The sequence below is a fragment of the Pyrus communis genome, chromosome 9 (assembly GCF_963583255.1).
Source record: "Pyrus communis chromosome 9, drPyrComm1.1, whole genome shotgun sequence".
In the NCBI taxonomy this organism is placed as follows: domain Eukaryota; kingdom Viridiplantae; phylum Streptophyta; class Magnoliopsida; order Rosales; family Rosaceae; genus Pyrus; species Pyrus communis.
In genome coordinates this window covers 13,673,510-13,694,240 of record NC_084811.1, presented here as the reverse complement: position 1 = coordinate 13,694,240, position 20,731 = coordinate 13,673,510, and positions in this window count along the sequence as shown.

Below are 20,731 nucleotides of genomic sequence, written 5' to 3'. Positions count from 1 at the left end.
TATACCTATATACTTATATTTTCCCAGAAATTTATTTAGAACGTTTATTCGTTATATGCCATGCCTATAGTTTTGCCGTTGTTTGTGCATTGTTAATTGTTTATATATATGTATGTTTGGTGCTGCGGACGCACAGGTAAGTGCCAGGTGAGTTGTGATTATGTTTACTTTCAGTAGTGATTTGAGATGCATAGAAAGCTCATAACCTGCACCCCCGGTGTTAGTGCTCCCGCCCATAGTTGGGCACAGTCCTTCACGTGATGTTCACCTCCCGCACCACATGCTCAGCTTGGATCCAAGTTAGGTGCACAGTCCTGTCGTACAGACCACTTTAGGTGGTTCCGACTCATAGGTGACCCGCGATTATTCGCACAGCCTTCATGTGATCGTACCACTTGAGCGTATATATATGTTACACCCAGGCCTGTCGTACAGACCACTTTAGGTGGTTCCGACTCGTGTGCAGGTCTAGTTAGTGAGATGGAGATTTGAGCTCTAGATTCAGCCGTACAGGTCACGTTAGGTGACTCCGGCTGACAGATTATATGATATTTATGCGATATTACCTGAGCACTTGCATTTTACTTTGAGGTTTTGGCATAGCATATTCTGGAGCATGATATATATATATATATATATACTCTATTTTCTGGGAAGTATACAGGTTTTACAGCAATGGGTTAGAACTTATTTATTAAATGGTTTTTGAAAAGCTTTATTTTTGCCCATTCATGCTTTTGTTTTGCGCCCCTCCAGGTTCTAGTTGGCTAGCATGTTTGGTGGTTTCCCTGAGGATTTCCCTGGCATATCTAACAGACGATCACCAGTGTAGGACCACCTTCGAGTGTACTTTTGTTGCGTCGTTTTCTCCTGTACTGCATTAGGCTTTTATGCTCTGAACTTAGCGTCGCACTTACCACCAGTAAGGACGTCCCAATTCCATGTTATTCCACCCAATGTCCCTTTTCCTAGCAGGTTTTTGATTCCCAACCAAGAAGAGAGTAAAAAGGACATCGTGGAAGCCTTCCCAAAGGAGCAAAATGCTATTCAAATTCTTGGTGCAACACAGCAAGTTTTAGATGGTGTTGAATTCTTCAAAGGACTTTGTACACCAAGAAGAATGATTCAAGAGAAGGTAGTGGCTGGAGAAGATGTAGAAGGCATCAAAAAGGACATATTTGAAACCACAATTCCCAAGGAAGTTGGATTTTATGACACGGGACAAATCATAACTTTCGAAGGGGTGTTTATTCTGGAGTTCATTTTGGAGCACACAGGTAAGCCGCCTCCCCGAATTTCAATTTTCTTTTATACTAACATGTGGTTAATGATTCAGGCACCCAATCTGGAATTTAAACTATTACCGGATCATTTCAAGTATCACCGCCCATTCAAAGATAAATTCCATGCCGTTTGATTTTATTTATGTAAAAAAAAAAAAAAAAAAAAAAAAAAAAAAGATACTAAACATGGAGAAAGGTGAAGCTTCACAAAGGTTGTTTACGTGAAGCCCCACTACGAGGCGCAGAAGTGGAAGGCGCAGAAGCGGGAGGCATAGAAGCGGGAGGCATCGGAGCGGAAGCCATCGGAGCGGGAGGCATCGGAGCTAGAGCATTCCAGGCCTCAATACTTGGCCAAGCGCTGGATGACCCAGGAAAAAGGTGCCTTTGGAGATAAGACGCAAGCCTTTGACGGTCATTGTGAATTCGACCCTCAGATTCTTGCAGCTCATCAAGCTTCCTTTTCATGCCCGACGAATAGTTATTTGCAAGCACATGCAAACTTCTATTCTCATACTTAAGCTGCTGGATCTCCTGCTTGAGACTTTCCACCTCTGCCATCAATGATTCCACCTGACGGGAGCGGGCAAGCAGGCGTTGGCCCATGTTGGACACAGAACTCGCACACTGAACACTAAGTGCGAGGGACTCTTGAACGGCCAACTCATCGGACCGTCCTGACAGCAGCCTACTATCTTTTGGAGTGAGGAGGTTCCTAGCTACTATTGTAGCTGTTGTGGCGTCCTGCATCACAGAGTCTTCACCTGAAAGAGGACCGTTAGAAGAAAAAAAAGAAGGGCGCCATACATTACCTTGACGGGGCGCAACCGGATCGCTGCTGAGACTCAAATCTAAGCTAAGGTTCGATGAGTTTGCCATTTTTTTCAAAAGTGTTCAAAGAGAATGGGTGGATGGAGTTAAATTTCGAAGGGCCGGAGACGATTTTCAAGAATGGGAATTCTTCAGAGTGTGTTTGTGGCGGTGATCGATACCTCAATAAGAAGCCAAGGCGACGCGTCCACCGATTCAAAAAGCCAGAATTTCCGGCGTAATTTAGGCGACGCTTTCTCAGCTTTTCAGAAGACGTGTTCAACTTTGTCAAAAGAGTTCTTCTTTTCAGACAACACGTGGAGGCCATCATCGCAACTACACATGTTTAGCCTACAAGCGCAAAGTTCGGCGACGCTTTCTCAGCTTTTCAGAAGACGCGTGCAGCTTTGTCAAAAGGAGCCGCATCTGCACTACCACGTGTCGTTCAGAAAGCGAAGGGGCGTCGTTCAGAAATCGAAGGGGCGTCGTTCAGAAATCGAAGGGGCGCCTGCTCAGAAATCGAAGAGGCGTATTCAAAGATCGAAGAGGCGCCACTATTTCAAAGAGCCGGATTTGCGGGATGAAAACGTTTGTCGACAAGGGTAAAAAGTACCACCACTTGATATTATCTCTATATATGTCGACCTTCGTCTTTTATGGCAGGGCAAACTTGAAGAAAATGCCCAACTCTCCCTCACCTCTGAGGGCGCACTCCCAGCAAAGCCTTTCAAAATACTCAATTCTTTCTTCTTCCCCAAAGATGATACCAGATGCCTGGAGTACAGATGACCCAGGAGGAAACAGCACAACAAATACATGTGCTGATTCATTCACCGCTTCTTCAAAAGCAAAGGTATCTCATATCATCAAGGTCAAAAGCAAAAGTATCTCATATCATGCTCTTTCCCTGTCTTTTTCTTTGTCCTTGTTCTTACTCGCATGGCAAAGTAAAAGAAGCAATCAGCCGGCACTTGGAGTCAGTCTTCCGATCTGGAGCCAACTGCCTGGAATCTATTCCTGATTGCTTACCTAGCGTTGCTCTCGAGTAGTCATCTTCAACGGTTGATACACTTCCAGAGAAGGGACCACTTCTGCAAAGGGGAGCGAGTAAGGCAAGTGAAAATGATACATTGAAGCATGTGGAGACAAACTTAGGCTGAGTTATCCTCTAACCCTTTTCAATACGAATTGGAAAGATTGAACAAAGAAACAGACCAAAGGAGTAAGCTCAGACCTTCGGAGGAGACCAAAAGAACCATCCTGCTGCCCAGTTCAAAAAGTAGCACAAAGGAAAATCAACGATGGGCAGAAACCAGTTCAAGAGTAAGCCTGTGGAATCACAAAGATCAAAGCCTCAATGCAATTACCAAGGAGAAGATGGAATTTACACTCTATAACCAGATTTGCGTCTCTAAACTCTTCTCTTTGTTAATTACATTATGCCATGTTTAATATGTTTAGTTGCTTTTTGTGTGTTTACTTATGTTTTGTGTGAATCTATGCTTAAAACATTGAGGACAATGTTTGATTTAAGTGTGGGGGGGGTAACTAAAGTGTTTTGATGCAAATTCGTAGGATTTTATCACCCATAACTTCAAATGTTGTTCCTTGCTGTTTTAAGGTGTTTTTAAGTTGTTTTAGAGTGTTTTAGTGTGTTTTGTTTTATAACTCCGAAAATCACATAAAAATTTGAAAAACTTGTTTTAAAAACCCTAAAAAGAGTGTTTTGAGTCGTTTTTGTGTGTTTGTGTCTTAGGGTACCTTCCAACACAATGATAAGGATTTGGTTTATAATTGCATGACGGTTAGAAAGAGTTATAAACATAGAGAAAAGTATGATTTACTCTTGGTATATGCTTGGTTATGGTTATAATGTATGACTTCACATGCAATCATAAAAGAAAAAAAAAAAAAAAAATTCGTTTTTGTAACATGCTTGAAGGAAGGAACTCAAACAAACGCTACAACCCTGAGAGACTTGAGCCTAAACTTTCTTTGGAGAGTTTAATCTGTGATTTCTTGTTTTCTAAAGTCGTTGCATGATCTCATTATTCTTTGCTTGGTTACTACTTAGAAGGCGTTTCATCATATAGTTCCAAATGCTAGAACTCATGCCCATTTCATTCAAAGCATGTTATTGATTTGCATAACACATATTCAAGAAGAAGTTGTGTAGTGACCACCACCATAGCCAAATAGCCTTACTTCCCATACTTCGTATATGTTGTAAGTTTTAACCCCGTTGAGCCTTGTTTTGCCTTTATTCCTTGTTTACCCACATCACCCCTTACCTAGCTTAGAGTAGGACTTTCCTATACCCTTGTTCTTAAAGTTTAGTGAGCATGACTTAAATGAATTCCTTTTGAGTTACATTATGCAAGAAAATGAGTGTGGGGGAGTAAAAGTTTGTTCTTACGTTTATATGTATGTTTTGAGATTCAAAAGAAAAAGAAGAAAAGAAAAAAAAAAAAAAAAAAAAAAAAAAAAAAAAAAAAAAAAAAAAAAGTAAGAATGAAATCACGAGCGTTGATGGTTGAAGAAAGGGTCCAAAAAGTTGAATATGGCCCTAAGTTTTGTGTGATTTTCCCTTGGGTGTTCAAAGTTGACTTCTGCGTTCTTAAGGGAATTCTAAGTGCCTAATTCAATACTTTGCTCACTATTGCTTTAAGAATGTTTGTTTATCCTTCACCTTTCATTGTTAGCCAATACCCTAGCCCCGTTACTACCCTTTGACTTCTATATTGAGTGTTATGTATTTCAATTGTGGAGTTTGAACTTGGTATGAGCTTATGGTGTCACTGGTTCTCGCGTCTAAGTAGTAGCATTCCATTCATGAGATCATATCTAAACATGCTTATTAACTCCAGAAAATGCTTTCCTTATTATAACATATGTGAGTGTTCGTCTACATGTTTACATCAATCTTCTCACATATACCTAGTGTAGGGTGTGTAGTCAGAAAATCTGTGTGAAAAACGAGAGTACATCTAGTAAGAAATTGAGGGAATTCTCTAAAGGCATGTTACTACATTTGAAATGTGTTTTAATTGCTTAATTGTGAACTAGTATGTGGTGACTATGATTAAGAATGTACTTAAGTGTAAAGATGGCTCAAATCTGTGAGAATAATGATTTTTAACTTGTCATGTGCATTGGAAGTCCCTGATACGATTGTTGGAAGGTGTAGGTTGTGTTTTGTTCTTTTTGTTTTGTTTTTCTGTTTTGCTCGAGGACTAGCAAAAGCTAAGTGTGGGGGTATTTGATAGGAGCATATTTATGCGACTTAAATGGCTTGTTCTCGTACATTTACGTTATGTTTCTTTAGTTATTTTAGTACTTTAAGCTATTTTCGTGTGTTTGTAGGTCCAAAGGGCTAAAGGAGCAAAAAGATTCATTTTGGAGACTTTTGGAGCACTTTTGGGCTAAGGACGGATAGCTTATGCTTGAAGCCAAAGTGTTAGACGAAATTGAAGACCTAATTGGAGCCAAAGTGTTGGAACCTTGTTCTCTTTAGTTTTAGGACATTTAAACCTTTCCTAATCCCAATCATGCCATGCATAACACACATCCATTCTAACACATTGTCATTGCACATGCATTTCCTTCATTAGTTAACCCACATGCACTTATCACTTATCATCACCACATATCATATCACTTAATCACTTATCACTTATCATCACCACTTAATCACTTATCATCACCACTTAACCACTTATCATATCATAACCACATATCATATCACTTATCACTTATCACTTATCACTTAACATATCATCCACCTACTTCACCTACAACATCCACCTACTTCACCTACAACATCCACTTCACCTACAACATCCACCTACTTCACCTTTCACCTACAACATCCACCTACTTCACCTACAACATCCACTTCACCTACAACATCCACCTACTTCACCTACAAATGACATAGCCATATGTTCCCTCCACTACTCCTATAAATACCCTTGCATTCATTCATTCATGGACATCTCATTTTTCATACACAACACACCGCAAACACTTCCATCTTCTCCCTAGCCGTGAGTCTCTCCATTTTCTGCACCATTCCCTTCCCTTTCTCCTCCATTTCTTCCATTTCCATAATCCCCCAATCCATTCAACACACCAACAACATCCCTTAGTCCTTGTGCTACAACGAAGACGAAGAGAAGAAGGCCTAAACGTTCATACAATTCACGTTTGAGTTGTTGGAATGTTTACTCTTCTCTTCCATTCTTTATATTACAAAACAAAGAGAATTGAATTTAAACATTGAAATCAAAGAAACGCGTAAACATTCCAACAACTCAAACGTGAATTGTATGAACGTTTAGGCCTTCTTCTCTTCGTCTTCGTTGTAGCACAAGGACTAAGGGATGTTGTTGGTGTGTTGAATGGATTGGGGGATTATGGAAATGGAAGAAATGGAGGAGAAAGGGAAGGGAATGGTGCAGAAAATGGAGAGACTCACGGCTAGGGAGAAGATGGAAGTGTTTGTGGTGTGTTGTGTATGAAAAATGAGATGTCCATGAATGAATGAATGCAAGGGTATTTATAGGAGTAGTGGAGGGAACATATGGCTATGTCATTTGTAGGTGAAGTAGGTGGATGTTGTAGGTGAAGTAGGTGGATGATATGTTAAGTGAAGTGATAAGTGATAAGTGATATGATATGTGGTTATGATATGATAAGTGGTTAAGTGGTGATGATAAGTGATTAAGTGGTGATGATAAGTGATAAGTGATTAAGTGATATGATATGTGGTGATGATAAGTGATAAGTGCATGTGGGTTAACTAATGAAGGAAATGCATGTGCAATGACAATGTGTTAGAATGGATGTGTGTTATGCATGGCATGATTGGGATTAGGAAAGGTTTAAATGTCCTAAAACTAAAGAGAACAAGGTTCCAACACTTTGGCTCCAATTAGGTCTTCAATTTCGTCCAACACTTTGGCTTCAAGCATAAGCTATCCGTCCTTAGCCCAAAAGTGCTCCAAAAGTCTCCAAAATGCATCTTTTTGCTCCTTTAGCCCTTTGGACCTACAAACACACGAAAATAGCTTAAAGTACTAAAATAACTAAAGAAACATAACGTAAATGTACGAGAACAAGCCATTTAAGTCGCATAAATATGCTCCTATCACATATCTAACAGACGATCACCAGTGTAGGACCACCTTCGAGTGTACTTTTGTTGCGTCGTTTTCTCCTGTACTGCATTAGGCTTTTATGCTCTGAACTTAGGGTCGCACTTGTTGTTATTACTTTATGTAAGACTAGTTTTTTTATTTATTCGTACGATTTATATTATTATTTTATTAGCTTCCGCACTCTGCACATGGTTACGTCACTTCCACGTGACGGCCAGCATGCCCTGATCTCGATCGGGGTGTGTCAGATATGCTCTTTGGTTTATGCTTAATTGTAGTTGACATTTACAAATTCACATATAATCACAAAAGAAAAAAGTCAGTTTTTGTAACATGCTTGAAGGAAGAAACTCAGACTAACGCTACAACCCTGAGAGACTTGAGCCTAAACGTTCTTTGGGGAGTTATTAATCTTGATTTCTTGTTTTCTAAGTTGTTGCATGATCTCATTATTCTTTGCTTGGTTGGTACTTAGAATGCGTTTTATCACTATAGTTTCAAATACTAGAACTCATGCCCATTTCATTCAAAGCATAAAATTGAGTGCATAACCTAAATCAAGATGAAGTTGTTTAGTTAAAACCAGAGCCAAAAAGCCTTACCCTTTGCATATGTATTGTATGTTAACCCCTTTGAGTCTTTGTTAGCCTCTTGTCTTTGTTAGCCCACATTATCCTTACCTAGCCTAGAATAGGACAATCCTTACCCTTGTTCTTAAAGTATAGTAAAGCATGACTTAGAGGGAATTCCTTTTGATCTAAAAGTTGCAGAAAAACAAGTGTGGGGGAAGGCTTTTCATGGGAATCTAGGGGGATGGATGATTTATGTGCCAAAGAGAAAGAATTGGGCACGAAAGAGAAAAAAAAATAAAAATAAAAATAAAAACTAAAAACGTGAAAAAGAAAGAAAAAGTTGAAGAAAAGAAAGAAGAGTTGAAAATAAGTGAGAATGAACTCACAAGTATTGGTTGTTGAAGAAAGGGTCCAAAAGTTTGAATATGGCCCTAAGTTTTGTGTGAATCTTCCCTTGGTGTTCAAAGTTGATTTTTGCATTCAAAAGTGAATTCCAAGTGTTTATTTCATTACGTTGCTTACTATTGCTTTAAGAACTTTTGTTTATCCTTATCTTTCTTTGTTAGCCAATACCTTAGCCCCATTACAACCCTTAGACTTCGATCTTGATTGTTATGTGTTTCAATATGTGGAGTTTAAAATTGGTTTGAGCATATGGTATCCCTGGTTCTCGCGTCTAAGTAATGGCATTCAGTTCATGAGATCATATACATATACATGTTAATAATTCCTGAAATTGCCTTCTTTGATTATAACTTATGTGAGTATTAGTCTACATATTTACATCAATCTTCTCACATATATCTAGTGTAGGGAGTGTAGTCAGAAAATTTGAGTGAAAATAGAGTGTGTCCAGTGAGGAATTGAGGGATTCTCTAAGGCATGTTACTACATTCAAAATCATGTTTTAGTTGATTAAATGAGAGCTAGTAAGTGGTAACTATGATTAAGTATGTGTTCGATGGTAAGGATAACTAAAATCTATGTGAGTGGTAATCTTTAATGCATCATGTTGCATTGGAAATCCCTGAGGCAATTGTTGGAAGGTTTAGATTGTGTTTTGTTTGTTTTGTTTATTTCGTTTTGCTTGAGGACTAGCAAAAGCTAAGTGTGGGGGAATTTGATAGGAGCATATTTATGCTACTTAGTTATGTTGTTTCCTTGCATTTAGTTAGTTAATTACTATTTATTAAAGTCTTTTAAGCTATATTCGTATGTTTTTAGGTTCTAATGGCAAAAGGAGCAAGAAAGTGCATTTTGAGGCTATTTGGAGCAGTTTTGGGCTTGGATTGGATAGCTTAACTATGGAGCAAAATGGATGGACGAAATTGAAGTCAAGAAGGGCTAGGAAAGGCTACAAATCTGGAGAAAGAAGTCCAAATGCAAAGAAGATAAGGAAAGAGCAAGAAATAAGGAACCTTATCTTATCCTATCCTAACCAACCTTATCTTTTCCTAATTCTAACATTATCCTATCTTATCTTATCCAAATCAGTTTGTGCCTTAAATCTAGCTATTTAGGAGGGATTAGTTATACATTTAAACACCTATTTCAGATTCTAGAAGCCTAATCCATGTGCATGCCGCATATAGGCCATTCCTTGGTGGTTTAGGAGTTGTAATCCCTTTCCTACACCTATGTCGTGAGTCCTTATCCATTTAGGTCAAAAAATCTGCCCTTTATCCCTTCTAGAAGTCTAAATTCTGCCATAAATACCTAGTTTCTAGAAGCCCTTAATTTCTGGTGAAAATTTCGTATCCCTTTCCCTTTTGGTTTCTGCAAGGACTTAACCATTTTCCCATTAGATTGTGCAATCACTTTCCTTCAGAAATTGTGAATAAATTAGCCTATAAATACAACCCTATGTCGCATCATTCAAACCATCCATTCACTCATTCATTCATTCATACTTTCAGCCATCAAACACCATAATTCACACCACATCACCCTAATGCCACAAGCAAGGAAGGAATGAGAAGAAGACTTGTGCAATCTGCCATCCAAGGAGGGTTCGAAATCTGCCATTGGAGAGTGGAGTGTTTCTCGGTGTATTCTATCCTTAGTTTTAGTTCAATGTTTATATTAATTTGGCTTTCATTTATGATGAACATGTGGAACTAACTTCTTTTTAGTTAGAGGTGAATTCGAAGCCATGATTAATTATGTCCAGTTATTATTTCTTAAGGCATGAAGGTGATTTGCTTATCTAAGTTATTAAAACTTGTTTATGTATGTGGGTTGGGGATCGACACTTAATTTGCATGCATGAATTTGATGCTAGAGTATAAAGGGGTTTCATGTAAGAGTTATTCACTTATATTCACAAGTAGTGGAGGTTGCTAGTCACAATCGTGTTAAGTAAATCCTTGGTACGAGTCTCATGCGTTTCAATGAATACCTTGTCAATGCTTATGGTTTTCACAAAACTTAATGACTTGTGATATGTATCTTTATTATGCGTTTCATATAGAGAACTTGAGAAAGATAATTTGGTTGCGATGCGTATTCCATCTAATTCAATGAAATAAGGAAAATATGATGGTTAGTTATGCGATGCAACTAACTTAGGGCGTTGTCATTCATAGTCTAAAGGAATAATAACTGAAAATTGGTTCGTATGCATATATCATGTGTGGAGAAGGACCCTCTGTCACATCCCAGCCCGGGACGGATTACTTCCCAGGCCCGCTCTACCACCGTAGCACAATATTGTCGGCTTTGGGCTTACCATTCCCTCACGGTTTTATTTTTGGGAACTCGCGAGCAACTTCCCAGTGGGTCACCCATCATGGAATTGCTCTAGCCCCCTTCTCGCTTAACTTCGGAGTTCCTACGAAACCCGAAGCCAGTGAGCTCCCAAAAGGCCTCGTGCTAGGTAGGGATGGGAATATACATATAAGGATCACTCCCCTAGACGATGTGAGATGTCACAATCCACCCCTCTTAGGGGCCCGATGTCCTCGTCGGCACACCACGGCCAGGGTTAGGTCTAATACCAAATTGTCACATCCCGCCCCGGTGTGCCGACGAGGATGTCGGGCCCCTAAGGGGGGTGGATTGTGACATCCCACATTGCCCAGGGGAGTGATCCTTATATGTATATTCCCATCCCTACCTAGCACGAGGCCTTTTGGGAGCTCACTGGCTTCGGGTTCCGTAGGAACTCCGAAGTTAAGCGAGAAGAAGGCTAGAGCAATCCCATGATGGGTGACCCACTGGGAAGTTGCTCGTGAGTTCCCAAAAACAAAACCGTGAGGGAATGGTAAGCCCAAAGCAGACAATATCGTGCTACGGTGGTGGAGCGTGACAGGGAAGTGATCCGCCCCGGGCCGGGATGTGACACCTTCGTTTTTACAAAGTGTTTTCTACAAAGTTTTTGTTTTAAGTTTTAAATTCGTCAAAAACAATCCCCCTTTCATTTAGTCTTGTTATTTGAGTCAAAATCAGTTTTCTTTTAGTCTTTTGAGTCAAGTTGAGTCTTATTTTCGTTAAAATCACTTGTTAGGTCTAGAATTGACTCTTTTTTAGTGTTTGTTGCGGTTTTAAGTGTTTTAAGTTAGTTTTGTGACACACCCCGATCGAGATCAAGGCATGCTGGCCGTCACGTGGAAGTGACGTAACCATGTGCACAGTGCGGAAGCTAATAAAATAAAAATGGAAATAGTAATACGAATAAATAAAAACTGGTTTTACATAAAGTAATCACAAATGCAAGCGTAAGTGTGACGCTAAGTCCAGAGCATAAAACCTAAAGCAGTCCAAAAGAAAAAGACGCAACAATAGTACACCCGAAGGTGGTCCTACGCTGGTGATTGTCTGTCAGAAATGCCGGGAAAATCCTCTGGGAAACCACCGAACCTGCTAGTCAACTAAAACCTGGAGGGGCGCAAAACAAAAGCGTGAGTGGGCAAAAACAAAGCTTTTCGAAAACCATTTAATAAATAAGTTCTAACCCCTCGCCGTAAAACCTGTATACTTCCCAGAAAATAGATATATATATATATATATATATATATATATACACACCAATCATGCTCAAGAATATGCCATGCCAAAATCTCAAAATGAAATGCAAGTGCTCAGGTAAAAATCATATCAATATCATATAGTCTGGCAGCCGGAGTCACCTAACGTGACCTATACGGCTGAATCTAGAGCTCAAATCTCAATCTCACTAACTGAACCTGCACACGAGTCGGAATCACCTAAGGTGGTATGTACGACAGGCCTGGGTCTAATACATATAAACGCTCAAGTGCTATGATCACGTGAAGGCTGGGCGAATAATCGCGGGTCACCTACGAGTCGGAACCACCTAGAGTGGTCTGTACGACAGGACTGTGCACCTAACTTGGATCCAAGCTGAGCGTGTGGTGCGGGAGGTGAACATCACGTGAAGGACTATGCCCAACTCTGGGCGGGAGCACTAACACCGGGGGTGCAGGTTATGAGCTCTCTAAGCATCTCAAATCACTACTGAATGTAAACATGAATAACACTTACCTGGCACTTACCTATGCGTCCGCAGCACCAATTATGCATATATATATAAACAATTAATAATGCAACTAATCATGCATAACAACCGGCAATATAAATATGGCATATAACGAATAAACGTCTTGAAATCACTTTCTGGGAAAAATATAAGTATATAGGCATATACGGAAAACCAAAAGCCCACTCACTGGTATGTGGAAGGGTCGTAGCCCCCCTGCCTCGAGTGACCACGCTCGTCCTCAGGATAGGTATCACCTATATGCGAAACAACTACAAAAACGTTAATTTTAAAGCACATAACCAACCTTTAGAAATAACTTCTCATACAATGCTCAAATGGGGTGTATGAATACACCAACGTGATCTACTCAACCTCAGGAACATCCCCATATTTTTAAAATAATTTTTCACCGCCGCACGCGCCGGCCACGCGCAGGCACGTGGCTGGCACGCTGACGGCGTCAGTTGACGCCGTCAGGAATATTCCTTTATCCCTAATAGATTCCGTCAACGGCGTTAGGAATATTCCGTCGCCTTCTCCGGCGAGCCTTCGGCGCCGTCGCCGGCGACGGAAAACCGAGAAATTTTCAAATCGTCCTATCTTCTTCGTTTTTCAACCAAATTTCACAAAATTGGTACCAAAATGAAGCTTACAACGAGAGGAACACAATCATACCACTTTCAAGTGCTAAAATCCACGAAATCTCACCTGCAAAATCACCCCAACTCCGGCCAACCTCGAAACTCGTGATCCCGATGTCCAAAACCTTCAAACGAACCACCCCGAGCCTCCTAGGGACCTCACCAAGCTTCCTACAAGCTTGAAATTCCCAAAACGTGAGAAATCACGTGTGCATGAACAGTACCAAAATCGGGCATCGTGAGTTCGACGTGAAAACGAAGGTATTCTCACCTGAAATAGGTATGGTTGGACTCCTACGAGCCTCATGAGCATGAATATGTGCTTGGTTTCTTCGATCTGTGGAAGTTTGATGTGTTTGTGTGTGTGTCCGTACAATGGAGGGGAAAATGGGAAGAGAACTGGGCACGGGATAGGGGGTACAGGGCAAGGGAAAGGATGTGGGTGCAGGTTATGGTGTGTGGCCCAAAACATGCCAACAAGGAACCCAAAAACAACCACAAAACGTAAAGGAAACACACTAGGGGCAAAATTATCTTTTCACGCGTACGTTTTTTAAATTCTTGGGACGGGCTGGTACATTTTGAGTCTATAGAGTCTAAATTAGTGTTTTTAAGTTTTAATTGTTTTGATTAGCATCCCTAGTTAATCCTCGGTCTAGAATGATCCTTACTTACATATCTACTACAATTGTCACAAATAGGGTTTAATTTGTGTGTCAAGTTAATTTTCACATCAAAACGCTCATAATATGCTGGAAAATACTCCCCTTGGTTTTGTTGAATTCAGGTAATCCTCTTCCTCAAAAGAATGACTCTCGAAGTTGAGAAGAATTTCTCTAAGAATGCTCTTTTCATGCTTTCCCAAGAAGTGACGGTTCCAAGTGCTAATTCAAAGAGCCAATCCTTAGCCTTTTCCAAAAGAGAGAATGGGAAGGCTTTCATCTTCAAAATATTTCCATCCACATTAATTGGTGTCATGCTCGAACATACTGCTTTAAATTCCTTCAAATGCTTATTTGGATCTTCCATGGACAGCCCATGTTATTTAGGAATGTGATGCAACAAGCTAGACTACAAGTCAAACTCATCGGTCTTGTCCAAAGCTGGCCTAGGATATTGAATGCATAAGGGCACAACATTGTCTAATCCCGAGGCTGAAAGTTCCTTGACTGTTCGATTATCCACAGCCATGGCTTGTTCTTCTTCCTCTTCTTCTTCACATTAGGATTCAGAGCTAAAACTAGGGGGATTGGGTTCTAGTTGCTTCCTCTTTCTTCTCAAAGTTCGTTCAAAATCATTGTCAAAGTCCAATATATGTGCATGAATAGGTTGAAAACGTCAAGTCATACATTAGTACCTAAGACAAGGAAAACAAAACAAAATCAGAAAACAAGAAAAACAAAACAGAAACAAATGGTAGATTAGCAATTTTGCTAATCCTTGGCAACGGCGCCAAAATTTGATGTGATATATAATAGCACACAAATTAAACCCTATAATTGCAGTATATGTAAGTAGGGATTGTTCTAGGCCGGGGATTAAAAGGGATGCTAATCTACACAATTTACACTCTAAAACACTAAACTAGACTCTAACAACTTAAAACAAGCTAAATAGACTCAAAACACACAAACTAAGTTAAATTGACACAAAACAGGTACTAGAAAGTGATTTGGATGAAAATTGAACTAAAAAACTCAAAATACTAAATAGGGACAGATTCTGACGAATTGAAACTAAACTAATACAAATAAGAACTAAAGGGGTATTTGGACAAATTTTAAACTTAACTTGACTCAAGACACTAATATAAATAGACTTAAACATATTCTAACTAAGTTCAAAGACAAACTATTAAAGGGGATTGGTTTTGGACGAAATTAATTAAACTAAACAGATTGCATAAACTAAATAGGTTAGACGAGAAATTAGGTGTTTTAAAGGTGAATGGCTATCTAGAGAGTACTTCTCCACACATGACACATATGCATATAAATCGACTTCCAGTTATTATTCCTTTAAACCATGAATGACAATGCCCCAAATTAATCGTGAAAAGCACAAATTAACTTTCAGATTTTCCTAAATTCATTGAATTGGATGGAATACGCATCGGCAATCAAATTATTCTTATCAAGTTCCCTACATGACAGCATAATAGAGATAGAATCAAAGATCATTAAGCTTTGTGAAAATCAAAAGCATTGACATGAAATTCGTAACTATGAACTGCATGATACTCCTGCCATAGATTTACTTAACACGATTGTGACTAGTAACCTCCACTACTTATAAATATAAGTTCATAACTATTAGGTGAAATTCCCTTATATTCTAGCATCAAATTCATGCATGCAAACTAAGTGTGCACCCTTAATCAACATACAAGAATAAGTTATCAATCAAACAGATTAGTAAATCGCATTCATGTTTTACGAAACAATAACTGGAGGAAATCAATTCATATCACATATATGTTCATGGCTTTGAATTCACCTCTAACTAAAAAGAAATTAGTTCCTCATGTTCGCAAAACAAAGATAATTAAATTTAAACATTGAAAACAAAGAATAGAATACACCTAGAAATGCTCTAACAATCCTAATGTCTTGAATGGCAAGTACGGCTCAAAGTGGCTTCTCCTTCCTACCTTGCTGCGGCACAATGGGGATTTGTGTGTATGATGGGTATGTGTTGTGAAATTATGATGAAAGATGGGGTGTGGTATGAGTGTTACGGCATCATGTATTTATAGGGAGAAGCGAAGGCACGGCAAGGGCAGAAAATAAGGGGAATTAGGACTCCAAATCACCAAAGAACAAGGACACTTCCATTTAGATTCCAGGGAGGAGAAGGAATGGTCCTTGCGGCAGGAAACATGTCTTCTAGAAGGGATAGGTGCGACACTAATGTAGGAGAAGGATAGGGCTTCTAGAAACCTGATATTTAGGTGTTCTAATGTCTATCCCCTTTGCAGCAGGAATTAAGGTAGCAAAAGATTAGGATAGGATAAGATAACATAAGGTTGTTTGGATAATGTTCCATGTTTCTTGTTCTTTCCTTATCTTCTTTGTCTTGAACTTGTTTCTCCAGATTTGTAGCATGTTCCTAGCTTCTTTTGACTTCAAATTCGTCCATCCACCTTGCTCCATATGCAAGCTATCCATTCCAAGCCCAAAACTGCTCTAAATAGCTCCAAATTACACTTTCTTGCCAACTTTGTCATTTAAACCTACAAACACATGAAAATAGCTTAAATCGCCATAATAAATAGAAACTAACTTACTAAATGCAAAGAAACAAGCTAACAAAGTCACATAAATATGCTCCTATCACGTAGTAAGGCTTCAAACGTTGTCCATTCACTTTGAATTCATGTCCTGTCTTTGAACTATGAATTTGGACTGCACCATAAGGAAAGACATTAGTAGCAACAAAATGACCAATCCATTTAGAACGCAACTTACTAGAAACAATTGAAGGCGTGAGTTGAAAAGTAACACTTTTTACCCTATAGAGAACGTCTTGCTATGAATCATCTTGTCATGAAAAGTCTTCGTTTTCTCTTTCTAAATATGGGCATTTTCATAAGCCTTATTCTGAATCTCTCCAAGCTCATTCAATTGAAGCTTCTTATGAAGACCAGCCGCATCTATGTCTATGTCGAACGGTTTGACTGCCCAATGCACTCTGTGCTCCAACACAACCGGAAGATGACATGGTTTCCCATAAATAAGCCGAAAATGAGACATTCCAAATGTTGTTTTATATGCAGTACGATATGCCCACAATGCATCATTCAAACTGATGTGAAAATTAACTTAACACACAAATTAACCCTCTTTTGACAATTGTAGCATATAAATAAGTAGGGATCGTTCTTAAATCGGGGATTAGGAGGGATTGCTAAACACTTTAAACTGACTCAAATAAATGAAACTAACCTTTAAAACACTTAACTCAACTTAAAAAGACTCAAAACAAGTTCACAAGACTCAAAATAAGCTAAAAACACTCAAAACTGCCTAAAAACACAAACTGGGCAGTTTTGACTCTAAACACAAACTTGGACGAAATTTGGTTCTAACTTGACTCAAAACTCTTAAAAAGACAATCTAAAACATATGTGAACTAATTAGACACTCTAAAACACATGGGGATTTGGTTTTGGACGAAAATCAAACAAACAAAACAAGAAATTAAACTAGGCAGATTTGGACGAATTTGATGGAATTAAGTGGATGATGGGATAGCTAGGAGGTTTTTCTCCACACATGGCATACTTGCATACAACACAATCTCCAGTTGCTTATTCAATGAATTATGAACCTCAACACTCCAAGTTAATTAGGTATGCTTAAATTACTCTCAGATTTCCCTTAGGTCATTGAATTGAATGGAATTAGCGCATTGCAATCAAATTATTCCTTAAAAGTTCTCTATATGAAAGCGCATAATAGAAAAACAATCAAAGATCATTAGGTTCTATGGAAATCATAGGTGTTGACGAGGCATTCGTAACTATGAAAGCGCATGATACTTATGCCAAGAATTTACTTAACATGATTGTGACCAACAATCTTAACTACTCATGAATATAAGTTCCCAACGATTAGGTGAAGTTTCCTTATACCCTAGCATCAGATTTATGCATGCAAATTAAGTGTGCACTCTCAATTCATATACATAAACAAGTTTTAATTCAAACAGATAAGTAAATTGAATTCACCATTCATGAAATCACAACTGAAAGTAATCAAATCATCATGCAAATATAGCCATGGTTTCGAAATTCCCCCTAGCCAAAAAGGGGATTAGTTCCTCATACTCGCAAAACAAAGATTATTGAATTTAAACATTGAAATCATAAGAAAGATTACACCTAAACGTTTCAGCAATTCCAGGATGAATTTGATGCAAGGCTAGGGCTTCTCTTCCTCCTCCTTGCTGCGCACAAGGTGTGGGTGGTGGATTTGGGGGTTTTGAATGGTGTGTTCTTGTTTAGAGGGATGAAGGATGGCTAATTATGGTGGTAAGGGTGCGGCAGGTGTGTATGGAGGTGTATAGAGTGGATGGAGGAAGGAGAATGGAGAATGGAGAATAGGGGTTGCGGCAATAGGGTTTCTGAATAGCATAAAGGGTGATACGAATTTGTGGCTGAAAATATGTTTATATAGTCCTAGGGTTAATTAGATTAGGGTTGCACTTAGCAGATTTATTGGATTAGGGCCCTAGGGTTCGACACAAGTGAGTTAAATCCACTTAGGAGAGGGTTTTGCCCAATTAATTTCAGAAAAGGATTTATATAACCTAAATCCACAATGAATAAGGCCTAATAAATCAGAATCCAAAAGGAAAAAGGTTTAGGAAATTCGTCCAAAATTGGGCCTTCTAGAAACTAGGTGTTTTGTGGCTGATTTTGGGTTTTCTAGAAGAGATAAAAGGGGGAAGGGTGCAGCACCCTTTTAGGGTTAGATAAAGCTTCTAGAAATCATGTTTTTAGGTCCACTTGCAGCTAGGATTAAGGTGGAACAAGATTAGGTTAGGATAGGATAAGATAAGATAAGGTTTTGGATAATGTTGGATAAGGTTTTTGGATAAGGTTTTGGATAAGGTTTCCTCTTTTGAGCTACTTCCTTATCCACTTTGTCTTGAGCTTAGTTCCTTCCTCTTCTCATCATATTTCTAGCCTCTTGAACTCCAAATTCGTCCATCCATGTTAGCCCATATACAAGCTATCCACATAGTGCCCAAAACTGCTCCAAAATGCACCAAAATGCACTTTCTTGGTACTTTAACCCTTTGGACCTACAAACACACGAAAATGAGTTGAAATAGGACATTAACTAAGAAATAATAGCACAAATGCACAAGAATAAGCTAGCTAAGTCGCCTAAATATGCTCCTATCACAAACGTAAGCTCCAATCCTTTCCAGTTGGCCCAACCGTCTTCTCCAAGATATGCTTGATTTCTAGGTTAGAAACTTCGACTTGCCCATTTGTTTGATGATGATAAGGTGTCGAAACCTTATGTGTGATATTATACTTCTTGAGCAGCGCCTCTATGGTCCGATTATAAAAGTGAGAACCCCCGTCACTTATAATTACTCGCGGCATTCCAAACCTTGCAAATATGTTAGTTTTAACAAAATCTACAACCACTTTGGAATCATTCGTACAAGTGGCTCTTGCTTCCACCCATTTCGACACATAATCCACAACAAGTAAAATATAATCGAAACCATGTGAGGAAGGAAAAGAACCCATGAAATCAATACCCCAAACATCAAAAATCTCAACAGAAAAGATAGGGGTTCGCGACATTTGATCTTTTGCACCTATATTGCCCGTTCTTTGACAACGATCACAAATCATACAAAAAGTTATAGCATCCTTAAAGATAGTAGGCCAATAAAATCCACATTCTAAAACCTTAAGTGTTGTGCGTTGTGTGCTAAAATGACCTCCACATGCATAAGTGTGATAGAAAGTTAAGATTGAATTAAACTTAGAATCATGCACACATCTACGAATAATTTGATCAGGACAATATTTCCACAAATAAGGATCGTCCCACATATAAAACTGTGCCATTTTCTTAAGTTTATCACGTTGGTGCCTAGTGATGCGAGATTTATACGCACACAAATTAAACCCTCTTTTCGTCAAATTGTAGTATATGTATAAGTAGGGATCGTTCTGGACCGGGGATTAGGAGGGATTGTTAATCACTTGGATTTGACTCAAAAACGTAAAATAACAATATGAATGTATTTCTAACTAATCTAACACTTTAAAATAAATGGGGGATTGGTTTTGGACGAAATTAAACTAAAATAGAAACTTGGAAACAAAACAGATTGTACAAACGAAATTGATGGAATAGAATGAAGAAAAACTAGTTAGAGGGTTCCTTATCCACACATGAACATAAGCATATAATTTGACTCCCAGTTATGACTTCAACAAACGATGAATGACAATGCTCCAAGTTAATTAGGTCCGCTTAAATTAACCTTCAGATTTCCCTAGATTCATTGGATTGAATGGGATACGCATTACAACCAAATTATTCCTAATCAAAGTCTCTCACATGGAATACGCATGATAGAGACATTCAACAAAGATCATTAAGTTCAACGGAAATCATAAACATTGACTAGGCATTCATAACTATGGAATACGCATGTTAATCCAGCCTAGGGTTTACTAAACACAATCGTGACTAGCGATTTTTACTACTCATGAATATAAGTTCATAACGATTAGGTGAAATTCCCTTATATCCTAGCATCAAGTCTTAGGCATGCAAATTAAGTGTCGACCCTCAACCCACATACATAAACAAGTTCTTAATCAAAACAGAAAAGTAACCCACATCTAAAGTTCATGAATTCATAACTGGAGTAAATCAAATCATAACCAACATATGTCCATGGCTTCAAATTCGCCTCTAACTAAAAAGAAATTAGTTTCACATGTTTAACATAATTGAATAACAAGTTAAATTAAACATGAAAATAGAAACAAGAAAAGAAAGAACAAATGGATGGAAAGTTAGCTACGGGGTTCATCTCCACATATGTTATACTTGCATAATAAAACGATTTCCAATTGCATTTCAACAAATCATTAACTCTCAACGCCCCGGGTTAATTAGGTCTGCTTAAATTAACCGTCAAGTTTTCCTTAAGTTAATGAATTGGATGGGTTAGCGCAACGCAATTCACAACATTCTCCAAAAGTCCTTTACGTGAAAAGCACAAT